Source organism: Medicago sativa, chromosome 6 (genome assembly GCF_051527215.1).
Source record: "Medicago sativa cultivar Bolivia chromosome 6, Bolivia_mono, whole genome shotgun sequence".
In the NCBI taxonomy this organism is placed as follows: Eukaryota; Viridiplantae; Streptophyta; class Magnoliopsida; order Fabales; family Fabaceae; genus Medicago; species Medicago sativa.
The window spans coordinates 28,529,359-28,549,587 of record NC_140754.1 but is presented as its reverse complement, the minus strand read 5'-3'; the positions used below and the strand labels follow the sequence as shown (position 1 = coordinate 28,549,587).

The 20,229-nt window shown below is 32.3% G+C and overlaps 1 long non-coding RNA gene across 1 annotated transcript; it reads left to right on the top strand.

Annotated features, from left to right (window-relative positions):
- Positions 1 to 17,307: 17,307 nt before the first annotated feature.
- Positions 17,308 to 19,762, top strand: LOC146914341 (uncharacterized). Its single transcript, XR_015016583.1, has 5 exons — positions 17,308 to 18,243; positions 18,320 to 18,465; positions 18,609 to 18,769; positions 18,860 to 18,964; positions 19,566 to 19,762. It is a non-coding gene; the product is annotated as an uncharacterized LOC146914341 (long non-coding RNA).
- The last annotated feature ends 467 nt before the right edge of the window (positions 19,763 to 20,229 follow it).

Below are 20,229 nucleotides of genomic sequence, written 5' to 3'. Positions count from 1 at the left end.
TTTTTTATTTTTTTTTAAAACTTAGTATCCAATCCAAGGATCGACTTATTAATTTGATTATTACATAAAAGACATCAGAACATGGAAGCAATGCGATGTTTCAAGTATCCAAGTACTAGCTGCTGTGAAACCGAAAGAGGCATAAGAAAATGAACCAATATCCCAACTATCATGGATAACTTTGGCCTTTGAATTTTCACCAGCAGCCCCCACAGCTAAATGCAATGGAAAGAAGTGATGAGGCCATGGATGAGCCAATTTTGCATAAGGGGCCTTCTCTTCGAAAGTTTTATGTGTGAGGTCTTCTTGTGTGAGGAATATCTCACGAATCTCCTTAGTAGTTTTTCCTTTAAATCACAGAGAAAATGCATTACAGGACAGATTAAGTTGAAGCCTTGCAGCAACAACTGCAAATCCACACAACGTCTTTGTATCTCTTCGACTGAATTTATCATCAAAAGTTTTATGCTCCTACAATAGTAGCAATCAAATGTAAATTAGACTCAATAATCAACTCTTATTAATAAAGAAAGTTGAATCAGCACAAAAAAATCTAAAGGCAGAGAAATGATTTTTTTTTTTTTAATAATGTGGTAGAGGAACAATAATTGTCTCAAGTTTTAATTTTTTTTTCTCTATCTCTAATTTTTATTGATAATTCAACTTTACAATTTTTAAATTGGAGTAATGAAAAAATAAAATGGAAAAGAAATTTATGTACAAAGTTTCAAATGAGAGTCGAAATTACTATTCCAAACCTTATCAGAATATCCAATATCTTGATGGAATCGAGAGTAACCAACGATCAAACCTAAGATATCAGGAGTGACACAATCCGAGAGAGATAATGGCACTTGTTTGATAGATCCATTCAACCAAGCGTAGGACTTAATCTGAGAATTATAAAGGTAAATTTATATCAACAAACTAACAAGTCACTCAACATATACTTGAATTTATGTATTATATTCTAAATTTCAAATTTGTACGATTCTTCATTTAAGTGATAATAGTATTACTAAAATTCTTTAAATAAATGTTGTTTTTATTATACAGGAATTTAGAGTAATAACCGCATATTTCTCAGGATCATAATTCATGGGAGGGAATGCAAGTATTTGTTTAAAATATTCCATAATAATATTATATGATATTTAGCAAATTCTTTGAGTCAATTATAAACATGAGTATGCTCTTAATTGAATTATTTTAATCTCCATCAATGTAATTGCGTAAATGGAGAACATTCATTTTCAATAACATTGAAGAAACCATAAAAGTTTATAAATGTTCAACCTTAAGAAAAATTAGTCACACATTCTATATGCAATCAAGATAACTACAGATTCACACATTCATATGTTCAATCATAACATAAACTCTTGAAATTCAGTTTAAAACTGGATCTATAAGACGAAATCAAAATACACACTATCAACTATAAATCAGATAAAAACATTACAAATTTAACAAAAAAAATATATCTAGTACATATAAATCAAGTCAAGAATACTCCTTTTAAATTTATCATAATTTTTAATATTTTTTTGTTTAAAATCATAATTTTTAATATACTCTCACCAAAAGATAAAAAAACATAATAAATTCTATAAAATATTACTCATCAAATAAAATCAATTAATTCACAATAAAACATATTTATTATATTAATTTAATAATCATTAAAAATTAAATGAAAATTATGTTTCTTCCAAGCTTACCTTTTCATCATATTTAATCAAAGAAATCACACTTGTCAGCGACTTGTGGTGGACATTGCAAACACTAAGTGTGTAGCGGCAAATCATAATCGATAATGTGTAGAAGTCCAAAACAAAATCATTGATTTGAATTCGATCAAGCATGGAAGGATATAGCCCATGGATCTGGGTTTGTTGCCTCACCGTAGATCTAGTAGAAAAAAACACAAGAATAAACAAGAGAAAATAACCCAACGCAAAAAGAATATATTAATATATGAAAAAATAAGATAAAATATATAGACTGAAGATAAACGCACACATAATTGAGTTGACTAAAATGATGTCACAAAGGATGTATATCCCCTTACATATCATAACAACTTCAACAATATGTGTGAACTTATAGATGAGTGATACAAAGATATAAACAATCCAAATGAAAGATAACATAGACAAATAGAGATACACAAAGAGGACAAATTTAAGCGGCGACGCCTGCTTGTATTGTAATATTTAACCTAATATATAACACATTTATAAAGAGCTCACACGAGGATTTGTTGATGTAATTAGATTAAGTTTCATTGATGGGCTTCCCTAGTCCAAGAAGTATATGTTATTTGGACTCCTTCATTATATATTGTTCGGACAAGACCCACCTCTGTAAGTACATCTCCAATGAAACCCCCCCCCCCCCCCCCCCCCCCCCCATTGCTTAATATTGTATCTTAGTGCTATTATAATATTAGTAATAAATTTGTACTAGTTGAAGGGTAATATTTTAATATTAGAATTTATCAATATCTCATATTCATTAATATTTTAAGGGATTATCAATAAGTTCATGGATGAGGTTAAACAAAGTAGCAATCTATCCAAAGGTTGTATGTCCTCTACTATGGAAGACTTTGTTGTTCTTCGTTTTTTCGAGGTAATCGAGAGGCGCAAGAATTCAAATTCCATAATTGAGCTTTATTGGAATCCCTCTTCTATGGGGTTGGATAAAGGTCAATACCGATTGCTCTTCAATTTGTTTTCCTAATGTTGCAGATATATGGGTAATCCTTAGGGATCATAATAATATAGCCGCTGAGTACTTTTATATGATTTCGTCTTTGAAAAAGGGTAGAGAAATGGGCTGGAATAACTTGTGGGTGGAAAGTGATTCTCAGATATTTTGTGTAAAAGAGAGTTGAACTCTTTGTCCAATGCATTTAGAGCACATAACTTTAGCTTAAAGTGCAAAAAATGTCTTTTTCATCATTCTGCGAGTGTTTCGCTTCTCCAACTTGTTGTTGGGACTTTGGATAAAATTTCTACAATTTTATAATGTGTTCAATGCCTTCTGAGATATCTTGTTTGCCGAATTACATAATTTATCAATAAAAAGACTCAAAACACCTATAAAATTGTCTAGTTTAGGGAAGAGGTATGGGAAGAAAATAATATTCCTATAATTCTCTCTTGTGTCGTATTGTCATTAGGTTTTCAATGTCAATGTATGGTCCAAAACAGTAGATTACACAATACGAGTCCATTTTAAACACTTTTCAGGCATGGTAACTGGTTGCACTCTTTAGTGTAACCAGTTACAGTGTTTAAGGTGGTGTATGTATAATTTTTCAGTCCTATTATCTGCTGTAAATTTTGAGTATATTTCAAAAGTTTCAAATATTTTGGGTTCCCTATTTTTAATTGAGAAATATAGAAAAATAGGGTCCCTATTTTTCTATATTTCTAAATTTTTGTCATCGTCTTTCTTTTAATATCTCTTGATTGTGACTATTACTAAGGTTGCTTACTTACTTGACTCAACAATTATGTTGTGTCAGGCCTTATGAAGCACATACAAAAAAAGTTACACTCTTTCACTTGCTTTGATCAGTAAGTATTGAAACAAAAACAATTATGATTCCTTGGTTTTGATCTTCCTGACTAGAATTTTTTCTTGTCAGTTCTGATTCCTTTATTCCACATCGAGAAGGGTCTGCTAAATCATGGGGGCTTAGCATATGATTGCATGGAACTTACTTAAGTACAGAGCGTCTCATACTATTTTAGGGTTTGTTCCTTTTGCCAACGTTGATAGTTGTTTCAGTAGCAGGTTTGATTTGATTGTCAAAGATGTTGATAGAGTTGTGGTCGATGATCTAATTCAACAACAATCTCAAAAGCAATAAATTTATTGATTTCTCTTTTATTTATATTTAATTGATTCTTATATTTATATATTGATTATTATTTATAGAGATAATCTTATGCCTAATATTACAACATTATCATAGTTATCTCACATATGCACACATAAATTTACCCCAAGGGTGAGAACTATTATATTGGAAGTCGCATGTTAATTTTTTGGATACTTAAAAGCTTTCTACTCCAAATCTTCATCAGTCACTCACTGATTCTTGCTTCATGTTCCTGGTCTTGCCTTTGTTCACAAAAATAAAACTTAATCATCACCAAATCCATGTGATGTCAGAGCATTATATGACATTTCAGATATATTTTTTTTAGTACTTTTTGTGACATTTTTTAACACCCTTGAACCCCAAATACAATATTAAAGCATAAATGCAACATTAATCATATAAACTTAAAGACGCCACTTCATCATTAATACAAAATATGCATAAATCATCGTAATCATAAACAGTGATAGCGGAAATAACATCTCAAAACAACATAAAGTCATAATCTCAAAATCTCAGATACATCATCAATGAGAATTTAATGGTTCCTCAAAACATAAATCCAAAGATAAAATGAAATGTCTGACATTTTAATCAAAGCCTACTAGCTAAAACTCAAAAGGCATAAGAGACGAGTAGGCGCCAACCATCCTTCGATACTCACGTCAACTAAGGGTGCTTAACTTGCACGTCTATAGCACGAGGATCTAGGCGACCAAAAAACCACTGGTGGGTAAGATATGCATTCAACATAATGAAGATACAAACTCATGCATAATATTAGGATTCACAAATACACATATTCATTTTCTAGCAATACCTATAATTACATGCATTCTCATTCAATCAATTAAAAAGATATAATAATTCTCAAATCATCAACACAAGATATAACAAGTATTCACTGTTATACCCTAATTTTGGACCTAAAAATACTAGCTCAATTCTTCTTTTCTTGCATTTTAAGTCATTTGATATGTCTCTGATCAATTGCATTTTTCTCTGCATTTTATTTCAATGTTATTTGCAAAATTCATGAAAAAGGGTATTTTAGTCATTTCCTGCATTCAACTCATTTTAGTCCCTTAAAAATTGTTTGAGTCTTTTCAATTGGTTTGAATAAGTCTTTATTTCAATTCTATGACAAAATCCATTTCAAAAATTGCATTTGAAGTCATTTTGAGTCAGTTTAGCCCCTAGGGGCATTTTAGTCTTTTCATATGTTAAAACCCTGTTTAAATTCTAAAATTTGTCTCTGAGTCTTTTAATTTGCTTGTATAAAGCTCTTGCTTCAATTCCCTGTTAAGAATCCATTTTAAAATTGCATTTGAGTCGTTTCGAGTCGTTTTAGTCCCCAGGGGCATTTTGGTCATTTCACACGAAATTTTGGCAGAGAGAGGTTACTTTAAAGTACCTCATTTAGGTAATTGGTTCGTTTTAGTCCGTTTTGTCTTTTTTAATTGTTTCACTTTACGTTATTTTCCATTTTACCAATTTTAATTCAAATTTTATTTTTTATTTTTAGTCCTAATTTTTTTTACTAATTGCAGTTTAGTCCTTAAAGTTCTGTCATTTGCATTTTGGTCCTTTTAGTTTGTTATTTTTTGCAGGTCAAAGTTAGTCAAAGTTTGTTACAAGTCCAGTGCCACGTGTCATTAGTCCATTGGTCCAGAAGCTACACATGGCAGCTATAAATATGTGCACAGTGTCAGATCCATTCACTTTTTTTACAACTCATCACAAACACTTTTTCTTTCTCTCTCTCCACCAAAACCAGATCAAACCATCAAGATTCATATGAACTTGATGAATTTCATCAAGAACACATGAATCTCAAACCCTAACAAACTCAATTTTCTCCCAAAAACAACACAAATTTCCAGAATTCATCAAGGCTCAACATCACAGAATCATCATCACCAAACAATAGCACCAATTCACAAAATCGAATCCAATTTCAGTACCAAACCACACAAATTCGAATCCAGCAATTTCAGTACCAAACCACACAAATTCGAATCCAGCAATTTCAATACCAAAACCACACGAATTCGAATCCAATAATTCCAATACCAAAACCACACGAATTCGAATCCAGCAACAAAAACGTCAAACTCGTCGGTCCAAACCGTTCGTAACAGTGACGAACGCGTGAACCAAGCGAATCAGAGGAGTACGAGACAAGATTGGAGTCTCATCAAGAACGAATACTCAAAAGGCTTCCAAGAGCCAGATTCAAATCGTTAACTAAGCAAGAAGGAGTGAAACTGAATCAGTTCGCAACAAGAAGTTTGGAATCGCAAAGCTTAAAGGCCAAGAGGTAACTCACGAATTCGTCCTTGTTTTCCATTATTTACTGGCCTTAGAACGAATTTTCGAATCATATAACCTAGATCTGCACGTTTGTGCTTTGTTTTGGTGAGTTCCGACGACGGATTTGGAAAGAGGAGGAGAAGAGAAGCAGATTCTACCAAAAATTTTAAGAAAAAGGGAGTTTTAACTTTCCGGCGCGGTGGCTCCGCCGCCGAAAACCGGCCGGCCGCCGCGTCGGAACTCTTCTCTTCTTCTTCTCCGTTCAGGTTTCTCTAGAGAGAGGGAGAGAGCATTTGTGACCTAGAGAGAGAGGGAAGGGTTTAGAATGAGGATTGAACCGGGTTTCTTGCTTATATACACTCTTGAACCGGTTCAACCCATGGTTCAACCCATGCCTGCCCCACCAACCCGATCCAGTGGCCACTTGAGGCCCAACTGCCTTGCCTGCGTGGCTTTCTGCTGTGCACACCCCCCATTTCTTGTGTATTCTTGATTTTTTTTGCTGTTTACACCCCTTGTTTGGTCAATTTTCGTACAAAAATGTTCTAAAAAAATTTGCAAGGCTTTCCTTGTTAATTCTAATTGTTTTTTTTTTGTATTAGTGCATGATTAATTTGGATCCTAAAAATATGTGAAAAAATATTTGTTTGTTGTTAATTCATTTCTTTCCAATTCTTGATAAAATCTTGTTAAAAACTTGTAAAAAATTTTAGTGAGCCCTTATTGTGATTGTGTTGATGATTTAGTTTTGTTTTATGTGAATTTTGTATGCTAAAAATGGATAGAAAAATGCATGAATAATTGCTTGTGATTTGTGTTGTTTCGGTGCAATTTTGAAGAACTTTTGGTATAGGGTTTGCTTCCAATTCTTTTGCTTATAATAGTGGTTAATTGTTGAGTATTTTGGAGACCTTGTTTAGTGTTTAAATCGAGGTATGTGGTGCTGTTTTGGGATATGTGATAATTGGTTGCTTAGTTAGCTAGTTACTTGTTATGTTAATGTGTGATTTTAGTGCAAAATTGGCTTAGTAGTATACTATGATCCCTTGGCACATAATTTCCTTGTAACACTCACATTGGGGCTGAACTTAAAAAAATCCTTGAAAAGTGTCAAAGTGTGAGAGAGTTATAGGTCTTGCATTTGCCTTGGAATTTTGGTGCATTTTTGCTACTTCTTGTTGTTTTTTACCATGTTGATATGCTTTATTTTCTTGCCACTTTTTTCTACTATTCAATGCCTATTATTACTAACTCTTTGTTCATTGTTTCATAAGCATCTCACATCATATTTTCATCTCTTATTTCTTGCACTTTATGTCCTTGCACATTAATTTTCACCAAGAATTAGAATGTAATACTTAGGAATTTTTGTACTTTACTTTTATGCAATTTAAATTCTTGCAAGACCATAGAATGTACCTAGGCCAATGATGTAAAGGACAATGGACTCTAATGATGTACACCGACACAAACACCGACACATGCACACACATCACATAGATATCTTTAGATATATGCTTAGGTTATGCATGTTTAGATGTATGTTTAGGATTGAATGTTTAGATGAATGCCTAGAATTTACACTTAGAAAAAAATCTCTTTTTTCAAAAAAATATGAACAACATCACCCAAATCTTTTTTCATAATAAACCTTGGGATCCAAAATCCCATTGTATTCTCTTTTATTTTCTTAATCAAATTTTATTGAATTTTAATCATACTTTGACTTTCATTTTGCAAAATAACTAATTCCACCTCACTTTTTTCAATCTTATGCCCTTGAGGCCTCTTTTCCTCATTCTTCAAAATTCCAATTTTCGAACTTAAAATCAACCAACAAAAACAAAAACATCTTTGGAAGAGAACTACGGTGGATTTGATCCCTTAAACGGGTACGTAGGCAAGGAATAAAATTCCTTCAATTCAAATAAAATAAAAATTCAAACACATTCTTCTCCCTCCAATTCTTCACTTAGCAATACTCTTAGGCTTAATATCATCTTTCAAAATAGCATTTAAAAATAAAGCGCGCGCGTTGAAAGTAAAGACGGTTCCTATAGGATACTATAGTCGTTATGGATGCCTAACACCTTCCCGTAGCGAAAACAACTCCCGGACCTCGATTCTCAAGGGTTTTGCTTATTTTTTCCCTTCCCAAGAAAAAATGAGATATCACCGGTTAAAAAGGTTCGAACTTAATCAATGTTTGACACCCGAAAAACCAAGATAAAACATTCACATTGTCACTTTATCACCAAATCAAATATATATCATTCACACTTCATCACCATCACCAATTTTCACATGAACACACATAGTCATGTACACATCTTCTCGTAGATTCACATAATCAAATCACGACTCCCACATAGACTCGTCTGTATGTGATGTTCTAGTTTGACTCTATATGCATGTGGTACCAAGTTTTGGATGTCAGAATTATGTTACCGAGTGGTCCCCCCATCTTTAAATAATTGGACAATCGAAGGTATATTACCTTATAATCCACCCGTCATTAAATAGGACCGACCATGATGCATGGATATAAGTATAGACTCGACAATGTACGGCTCCATATAATTCATGTTACATGATCACTTCATCATATAGATAACAACACACCAACATTCAAATCATCGTCCAATCAATACATCCATACACTAAAAATTCATTTCATCATCAACATTTATTCCCATCAATAATTCAACATCATCATAATATTCACATCATCATGTTTATCACACTAACATCATTTTTATCATCAATATGATATCATCATCAATAAAACAACATCACTACATTTAGTCAATTTGCATCTTAGAGAATTCACCACTTACACTTAATTAATCAATATTTCATTCACATATCAAAGACCAATTCAACCATTATTCATCACCTTATTGTCATCATAAAACTAATTACAAGTCCACATGCTATAATTCATCAATTCATTGAGTCCGTCTATTTTCCATATTCACAAAGTCAATCTATTTTCACATTCACATAAGCTAAGTTCAATGTTCATGTATCTCCTCATTAACTACTCATGCATACTTATTATTCATAACTCACATTCATTTCATTATACAATCTCAATTTAGTTCTCTTAAAGCATTTCATTTACTCAATTATCATCAAACACGTACTACCTTTTAATATGTCCCACTACTTTGTTTTTATCATGAAAAACTCTTTCGATTGATAGTAATAAGTCCTCATACATCCTATCAAGTTTGAAATCATTTCGAGTGATGAAAACTGCATTTTTAAGGTTTTAGACAGGGTGTAATCAATTACGCAGTTAAAAAAAAGGTTATGGGCACCATGGACATGATGTAATCGATTACATCAGCACAGTTTTGGGAAAAATCATTTTTTCAGTTTTCTATAACACAATTTTTGCCAAATAATCACTTCTAAAGCCCTTAAATCAACCCCAACACATTCCAATCTTCCAAAAACATTTTCCTAGGTCATACACTATATTATAAACACTTACCACACATCAAAACATCATTCACACATCCAAATTCATGATTTTCCACATACTTTTCCAAAAATTCAAGAACACCACATAATCACTTAAAAATCACGGGAACATAACCTTCACATACCGAATGTCATAACAAGAAGTAGAACATAAATTTAACATCATCAACAACTTCATGAATTTCGTTCAATTAAACTAAAAACTCATAAACACCGACTTATCATAATGAAATATGGATTCTCATGAAACAACAACAAGTTTTCACATACTCAAAATAATCATAATAATTAGGGCACGAAATTAACTTAATTCAACAAAAAATTAATGAAAACTTAAGAACACACATAATCTACAACCGCTTAATTGTTCATAAGTTCTAGATGGTGAAAATAATCTTCCCTCTTACCTCTTAATCCAATAAGCTAGCCACCTATACTTTAATATACCTCTTCTATTTGGCTCTCCAAGCTTTCTCTAATTTCTCAATATAGAACCCTTTCTGTTATATTTTGCTCTATTCTCTCTCTTGCCTCTATTTGAAAAACTTACCAAATGATTTCTTAACCCTCAATTGTGAAGACTATCTCTGTTATATATCCACATCAATTGATTTCTTGAACCTAAGTCGCCCCTTTATGATCAAACATATCCATTATATCTAACTCATTCATAACCTGCTAAAAATACCAAAATATCCCAATACCATCTCTATAGAAGAAGGAAGGCATTGGCAAAATGTATCACTTGCACAAAACATAAACAACATCTCCCTTCACTTAAACAACACTGGGCTGGGTTGTCATGATTGTACTCTTTGAAAGTACATCAAATTGACTAGGACTAAGACCATGCAAATACAAGATGGCCCAAATGATTTAGAATACCATGTGCTCGACACGCGGGTGATGTAGATATGGGTATAGGTCGGGTCAACCCTGCAAAGTAGTTACACTTAAGTCGCCCCTTTATGATTCAACACGCTTATCATGTCTAACTTCTTCATAACCTCCTCAAACCCTCAAACTACAAAAACTCTCAATACCATCTCTATAAAAGAAGGATGGCATTGAGAAAAAGGATCGTTTTCACAAAAACATAAACAACATCACCCTTCTCTTGAACAACACCAGGCAGAGTAGTAATGATTACAGTCATTGCCAGTACATTCTTATGTTAGATGTATGGCCTTGATCTTGGGGTGGCGGAACGTCTATCCCAAATGCCATAAAGGATTAGAGTAGAGAGTTACCAAATTATCCTTTCTATGGGTACTTTTATCCCACATTTCAAATAGAATTGGGATATAGATTGTTGTGCATATTATTTTCACAAGAAGAAAAAGTTGCAACAAAATCAAACTCCAATGAAGAGTTTAAACCCTATATTGATGATGATGATCCGATGTTGTCCATTCAATCCCTCATTCGTTGCTCCATTGCAAGAAAAATTAACTATAAAACTTTCACCTCGGTTGTATCTGAATTGTTAAAACTTGAATAAAACCGTCAAATTTAATTCCCAACCTAATAGTGTATATGTTTATGTACCCGGCCAGCTTAATACTGGCAACTTTGTAAGAGTATGGAGAGACACCTTAAACATTTGGGATAGTCTGCATAAAGTTTAAACATTAAGTCCTCATAGGTGGAGATCATGTAGCATATTGGTCTAAGTTTAATTAATTCTTTGATTAAATTTAAGATTTAGTGTGGTTTGACCCTTGATCACTTTGAAGTACACAATGTTGGCTTTTATTATCCTATTGAGGAGTGCAAATAGGTGTTATTTATAAAATGAATAGAGATACAACTTTCATTTTTTCCGAAAGCCCATTTCAAATGTCTTTATGGTAAAAAAAAAAGGTGAATCTCTAAAGCATTAAAGTCAATTGCGATTTTGGGTCATTTAATATTGCCTAATTGGGATAATTACCTAAGCCTAAATCATGTTTCAACTGTCAAGAATAGAACAAATTAGGTTTTGGTAATTTCGGAGTATAAATAAGTTTTTTTTTGTTAGAGAGCAAACTATCTTTTCATTCAGTCGTTTTCATATTTCGTTGTTTAGAAATGTTAATTTCATTTCTACAATTTAATATCTTTTCCGTTTTATTTTCAATATGTTGATTAGAATATATTTTCTTTAACTTGTGTTGAAAGCTTCGTTCAATTATGTAGATCTGTAATGTTCAATTTTGCCAAGGTTAATTGAATTCACTTACATTGACACTTGAATTAAATCAATATTTGAATAAATTCTTAGATTCTGTAATGTTTAGTTATAGGTTTAATTGGATTTAATATTTAGATTAATTATGTTTTTCGATGCTTCTTCCAATATTACTGTAAATTAAATTCTAGATTTTCCTGAAGCTTGATCTGAAAATCAGATTTTGAATGAAATTAATTGGTTGATTTGCCAATTCATTAATTCTTTAAACTGCAAACTATTTTACAAATCAAGCAATTGGTGTTATATAGAAAATGAAAAGATATACCACTTTCATTTTCTACTGAAAGCCCATTTCAAACGTCTTTATGGTAAAAAAAAAATGTGAATCTCTGAAGCATTAAAGTCAATTACGATTTTGGGCCACTTAATATTGCCTAATTGGGATAATTACCTAAGCCTAAATCATGTTTCAACTATCAAGAATAGAATGGATTAGGTTTTGGTAATTTAGGAGTATAAATAAGGTTTTTTTTGTTAGAGAGCAAACAATCTTTTTCATTCAGCCGTTATCATATTTTGTTGTTGGGAAATCAAACTCCACATAAGCTAGATTATGTAGATCAATTTAGTAGTTAAGGATCCTGTTTTTATATTTTGAGGTACGAATTTAGAAATGTCAATTTCATTTATATGATTTAATATCTTTTCCGTTTGATTTTCAATATGTTGATTACAATATAATTTCTTTAACTTATGTTGAATGCTTCTTTCAATTACATAAATTTGTAAAATTCAATTTTGCCTAAGTATATCAAATTCATTTACTTAGACACTTGATTTAAATCAATATTCAAATATTTAGATTTGTAATGTTTTGTTATAGGTTTAATTTGATTTAATATTTAGATTAGTTGTGGTTTTGTGATGCTTCTTCCAAAATTATTGTAAATCAAATTCTAGATTTTCTTGAAGTGTGATTCTGAAATTAGATTTTTAATTTGAAAAAAGCATTCAACATAAATTAAAGAGAAGATATTGTGATCAACATATTGAAAATCAAAACCAAAAGATAATAAATCATAGAAATGAAATTGACATTAGATACTTAACTACTGAATTGATCTACAAAATTTAGCTTCCGTTGAGTTTGATTTTCCAACAACGAAATATGAAAATGGATGAATGTATAGATGGTTTGGTCTCCAACAAAACAAAACCTTATTTATACTCATAACATACCAAAACCTAATCCCATTCTGTTCTGGACAGTTTAAGCATGAGTTGGACTTATATAATTAGTCCAATTAGACAATATTAAGTGGCCCAAAATGGTAATTGACCTCAATGTTTCCAATAGTAATATCAAAGAAAAAAAATTCGATAAAGTTTTAACAAGTTGATCTTTACGGTTAACTGTGTGCCACATCAAATAATATTTAAGACATTTAATAAAGTACAAGATAATAAAACAAGTGGAGTAACAAGCACATATTTCCGAGGATCATAATTCATTGGAGAGAATGCAAGTATTTGTTGAAAATTTGCCATAATAATATTATATGATTTAGAAATTATTGAGTCAAATATAAACACGGGTATGATCTTAATTAAATGATCTTAATCTCTAATAATGTAATTGTGTAACGGAAGAACATTCATTTTCAATAAGATTGAAGAAACCGTGAAGGTATATAATTGTCAAACCTTAAGAAAAATTAGGCATATATCCTATATGCAATCAAGATAACTACAAATTCACACAATCCTATGTTCGATCTTAACATAAACTCTTGAAATTCAGTTTAAAATCGGATCTAAAACACAAAATCGAAATACACAGTATCGACTCTAAATCAGATCAAGAATTACTTCTTTTAAAGTTATCCTAATTTCTAAAATACTCTCAATAAAAGATGAAAAACATAATGAAGAATACAAAATAAATAAATTATATAAATTATTTACTCATAAAAATAAAAACAATTAATTCACAAAAAAATATAATATATTTATTATATTAATTTAATTTTAATTAAAAATAAAAAAATAATATTTCTTCCAAACTTACCTGCTCTCCATATTAAATCAAAGAATCACATCCGTCACAAATTTGTCGTGAACATTGCAACAACTAAGTGTGTAGCAGCAAATCATAATTGATAATGTGTAGAAGTCCAAAACAAAATCATTGATTTGAATTTGATCAAGCATGGAAGGTTAGCTCATGTATCTGGGTTTGTTGCCTCAACGTAGATCTAGTAGAAGAAAAAAAAAACAAGATTAAATAAAAGAAAAGAACCCAACGACAAAAAGAAAATATTGATATATGATGAAATAATATAAAATATATAGACTGGACACAAAAACACACATAATCGATTTGACTAAAATGATATCACAAAGGATGTATCCCCCTTACATATCATAGCCACTCCAACAATACAGGTAGATACGTGTGAACTTGTATTATATACAGATGAGTGATAGAAAGATATTAGAAATCCAAATGAATGATAGCATGGAAAAATAGAGAGACACAAAGAGGAAGAATTCAAACGGCGACATTTGCTCGTCTTCTAATAGTTAACCTAATAACACATTTATAAAGAGCTCACATGAGAATTTGTTGATGTAATTAGGTTATGTTTCATTGATGGGCTTCACTAGTCCAAAAAGTATATATGATATATGGACTCCTTGACTGAAACTTGCTTGGACAAGGCCCACCTTTTTAAGTACATCTCCAATGTAACACCCCTCAAATTTCTTATTATTGTATATTAGAACTATTATAATATCAATAATAAATTTCTATTAATTGAAGGGTAATATTTTACTATTAATATTTATGAATATCTCATGTTCATAAATATTTTAACGGATTATTGATAAGGTCATGGCTGAGGTTAGACATAGTAGCACTTTATCCATAGGTTGTATGTCCTCTAAAATGGAGGATTTTGTGGTTCTTCATTTTTTTCGAGGTAACCAAGAGGCACAAGAATTCAAATTCCATATTTGAGTTGTATTGGAAGCCCTCTCTTATTAGGAGGATAAAGGTCAATACCAATTGATCTTCAATTTGTTTTCCTAATGTTGCATATATAGGGGTAATCCTTAGGGATCATAATGCTTTAGCCGCTAAGTACTATGCTATCATTTCATCATTGAAAAACACTAGAGAAATAGGCTAGTATAACTTGTGGGTGGAAAATGATTTTCAGGTAGTTGTCTCCATGGAACAAATCAATACAAAGCTTGTAGTACAGGAAAAATCAACACAACTGTTTTTTCCTATAGCAGTGTGCGCGCAGCACATGGCCCGTTAGGTGAGAAAACATAATAGGAGAGGTTGCATTCTATTTACTTTTTTGAAAATATTTTTCGACGTTTATAAAAAGATTAAAGCAAGCAATAAAACCAGAGAGAGATATAGAACAACACAAGTAATTATCCCGGTTTACTTCACAATCCGAAGTTAGTACAGTCCCTTTGCACTTTAAAGAGATTTTTTTTACTATAATCACACAAGATTACAATTACTTAAACACACAAGTCTAAGGTTTCTTTGCTTCACATTTGTGGATTTCTACAATCAGAGTTTACAAATAAATTTGATTGTGTTTGTACTTTTGTACTCAGAGAGTCGTAAACTAATTTAAATCTCAAATGACTTCTGACACTTAAGAAATTTTAAGATTGAAAGTTTGTTTGAATTTTTCCAAGTGTTTGTGCGCTATATAATTTGACAGAGTTTTGGCATTTGTAAAATTTAACGAAGTCTCTTAAGTTCTTCAAACGCTCAGGTCCTTAAATATGAGAGAATTAAGGTGCACTTGTTTGAAGAGATGCAAGCACTTTAAACTTCATGAGAAGCTTTGATAAGGTTCCTATACTTTGCTTCAAATGGATAATTCTGTTGAATAGTACTAGAGGGATCATTTGCTTCTTTTGGAATGATCCATTTCATTCACTTTGCCTTTAAAAAAATTTGTTTGTTTCTGCATGTGGTCAGAAGAAGACAAACAATAGGATCATAACTTGAAAGCGAAGTTTCTTCAGACGAAGACAAAACTGGCCATAGTCTCTCAGAGTGTTCATTTACTGACATTTCCATCAGAATGTGCTTCCATCAGAGTATGTTTCCATCAAAGTCGCTTTCCATCAGAGCCTTCAAGGCTTGATGCATCTTCTGATTAGAACTTTGAGATTTTATTGACCTTTCTTCAGATCATAGTCAAAGTCCTCAGAGATTCTCTTGAGTACCAAATGAGTTCTTTTGCGTTTAGAGCTTGGTGTCTCAGAACCAACAAGTTGACATCAGATTCAGAATTTAATTATATGGTCCTTCACATTTGAACACTCATTTGAGTACCCAATTATTCTTTCATACATTGTTATAATCAAAACCTTTGTTCTGAATTCCACTTTGGTTCTATAGTCTGTGTAAAAGAGAGTTGAGGTCCAATGCACCTCAGGTTGATCAATTTAGCCTAAGCTGGAAAATATGTATTTCTTCATCGTTTTTCGAGTGTTTTGTTTCTCCAACTTGTTTTTGGAATTTGCGAAAAGCCTTCTACAACCACCTTGTTGTATTAATTTCGTGTCTTCCAAAACTTCCATGAGATGTCTTGCTTGACAAATTATATAATTTATCAATAAAAAGACTCAATACACGTATAAGATTGACTGATTTTGGGAAAAAATGAGATTCCTATATTTTACTCCCTCCGTCCCATATTAGATAACCTGTTTGACAATATGTACTTTTGACCTGACATACTTCGACCATATTTTTCTACTAATATACAAAGATAAATAATATCATATAAGTTGTTGTTGGATTCGTCTCAATGAATATTTTCAAAATTTTAAATTTTCATAATTTTTTCAAATAGATAATTGAAGATAAAAAAATATGTATTGGTGTGTGTGTGTCAGGGTCAACTATGTCATCTAATATGGGAGAGAGGGAGTATAACATATTTACACAACATTGATCTTCGTATCGTAAGTTTTAATGTCATCTCTTTAAATTTAGTAAATGAAATTATATTTGTTAATTATTGATTACAATAGTTACGAAATTATACATTATATTTTATGAATAACTATTGACTTTGTGTTGGTTGGTACATGCCTATATTGTTATGTTTTGTTCGTTAGAGCGTTGTTATATGGCATGAGAGACTTACCGTACGAAATCACATGACATTTTCAACAACAGGAAATTTATTTTAGTAATGGATATCTTAGTAGTTTATCAATGCTTTTGTATAAAATATATATTAAAAAACCATGTTACAAAAGAAAGAGCATGCATGATCCGCCATTCTACATGACATTGGTGAGGCAAGACACTAACAACAATAGATTTAGGGAAGTATAAACTTGTTTGTGCAAATATGACGACAAATATGACGACAGAAACTCACTACCACAATTTTAAGTTTTAATAGCGCCTGTTTAATAGCACTTTCTGATAAATGCTATTAAAAATCCAACACACGGACCAATAATAGCGCTTATAAATCGGGCGCTATTATACACTGCTTCTGCGTATCCTTACTTAGCGTTTTGGGCAAAACGCTATTATTATGAACCACTTAGATAGCGCTTACGTGTAAACGCTATTAACAAACACACCTTAGATAGCGCTTATGTGGAAGGTTATTCTGGCACTAAACACACCAAAACCAAGACCACACATTAAAAAAAAAAAACACAGAAAAATACTTTAGCTAACCAAAATCTAGAACACGTTCATCTCAAACCCACCACCATCATCTCAAAACTTCTTTCTCACCACCGAATCCTCACCGGACCTCGTCGTCGATCTAGCTGTCAGAACCCAGAAAACGGCCACCACCATCATCTCACCCACATCTCGCTGATCTCCACCTTTACATACCCAAAACCTAGAAACCGGCCACCACCATCATCTCACCCTCGATCTCACCAAAACCCTTCATCATCTTCACTGTCTCAGCAACCACCCACCACGATCGTCTCCATCATCTCACTCACCACCATCAAACCCATCATCATCTTTGGACTCGCCCTTCATCCCACCCTCGTTCCCTTTCTTTGTCATCGAACTCGACGTCGAACTGATTGGCCGCCAACCACCTGTCTCTACTCCGCCAACACCTCCGCCCTTGGTTCTCTACACCGCCTCCTCCCTCAGCTACTTCGCCTCACCACTTTTTCACCGCAATTTCCAACAGAACCACACAAACCCTCACTCGAACAAAATGCACGGTCGACCTCGCAGATCGTTGAAGGAAGAAGATGAATCAGCTTTATTAGCCAAAGCTAAAAAGCTTCGTTCACTTCAGTCTTAATTTCTCATCAATCACGAAAATCACATGTACGTTCTTCCTTTAACTCTTCACTTTTGCTTAGTTTTTTTCGTTTTGATTATAATTGAATAAATCTGTTTACAGGTATAGCAAATACGCTTTAGATTTGAGCGCGAAGCTTCTAGAAATTAATTCAGAATGCTACAGAGCTTGGAATTACAGTAATTCAAAACAATCTCTCAATCCGATTCCGATTCCTTGCATCTCTCTTTGATCAGGAGCTCAAAGTGGTGAGATTTTTATTTTATTTACTTTTCCAAGTAATTGAATTGAGTATATATGTAGATTTAATGTAAAATTCAAACAATGTTCTTTTTGATTGCAAAATATGGAAATCTGATTGGTCATTTTGTATTGATTTTGTATTGTTTAGGTGGAGAATGCGTTGAAGAAGAATTTCAAGTCCTAGGGTGCATGGCATCATAGAAAATGGGTGCTTAGCAAGGGGCATTTATCCATAGATAATGAATTGCTCCTTCTGAATGGTTTTCAGCAGGCTGATGCACGGAATTTTCACGCTTGGAATTACCGAAGGTTAAATATTTATCCCTTTTGATAAAAAGAAAAGCAATTTGCAATTTGAGAGGCTGATGATGACACTTTTTGTTTTTGTATTACTTTCAGATTTGTTACTGCATTAATGAAAAGATTAGATGAGGATGAGTTGAAATACACAGAGAAAGTGATAGGGGATGATTTTAGTAATTAGTTTTCCTGGCATAATAGGAGGTATGCTAAGTACTTACTCTTTCAACAGATCATTATAGTGATGGTTGAAACTGTTGTATGTGTTTCTTCGATGCAATTGCGCTCATTTTAATATATTTGTCATAAATTGTTTGGATTGTCTCTGAAAAAGCATTAAATTTCAATGTTAACAACGATGTTGTATGATACATAGTTTTGTCGCATATCTTGTTTACATATTGGCATGCACAAGATTGATTTGTCCACTTATAACATTGATATCTATCTAGGATATGTACTGCTATCTATGCGTGATAAGTTGTGGCCGACAACAGTGGTTTGATTGCATACCAACCCATCTAGGTATTTGACAAAATATTCTTGCAGTATGGCCAATAATCAATTGGCCTTTCCCTTCGTGCATTATAGAAGATTCTCATTAATTTTCAGCTTTGGATTCAACAGAGAGTGGAGAATATATTGCTTTTGGTGGAAGACAAATTTTATTTTGGCCTCTATTTTGTTGATGTTGTTCTCAAAACACCTAGTTATGTAAACATGCTCTCAAATTTTAGAAGTTCATAGCTAATTGTATATGCACACCACAGTGATACAAAACTTTAACTACATCTTTCTTTGGCAGGTCCATGTTTTGGCAATGGCCTCCATCCGAAGTTGTTGTCACTGTCACGGTTCATAAAGCCCCACCAAAGAGATACAAAATCTTTTTGTTGCCTAGATTGGATTGTATATCCTTTTTGACTTAATAGGTTAGTTTAAATGTTGTTATGTTGGGCGTGGGATTCTTTTTCTCCTGTGTACTGTTGAGCTCTTCCCACTACCTTTGTGGAAGAACTTTTCTTATATATATATATATATATATAATATGCTGTGCAGGAAAAGATTGAATATGGGCATGTCCTTTTTCACGTGTTATAAACAAATTTTGGGGTTGGTTGAATTCTTGGGGAAGTTACCTATTTCAGTTTTCTACAACCTCTTTGAGATACTATATATATTACATTGAACGTGAATAGAGCTTTTTTGTGACTATAAAATAGTGTCCATAGGATTTGGAGTTCTAATGCTTTGATAGTTTGCTCATAATAGTGTATATGTTGCAACTGTTGTTGTTTTCTCAATTAATGCTTTTGTATTAGGTGAGATAATTAGACATGGTAACTCTAATAATTTCTGTGCTAAGTGGAGAATTCTTGTCAGCTGAATTGGCTCATGAACTTATGAACATGTATTTTGCTTATATTTAATCGCTTTCTTTTTTTTTTGTCAAAAAAAAACTCTTTTGA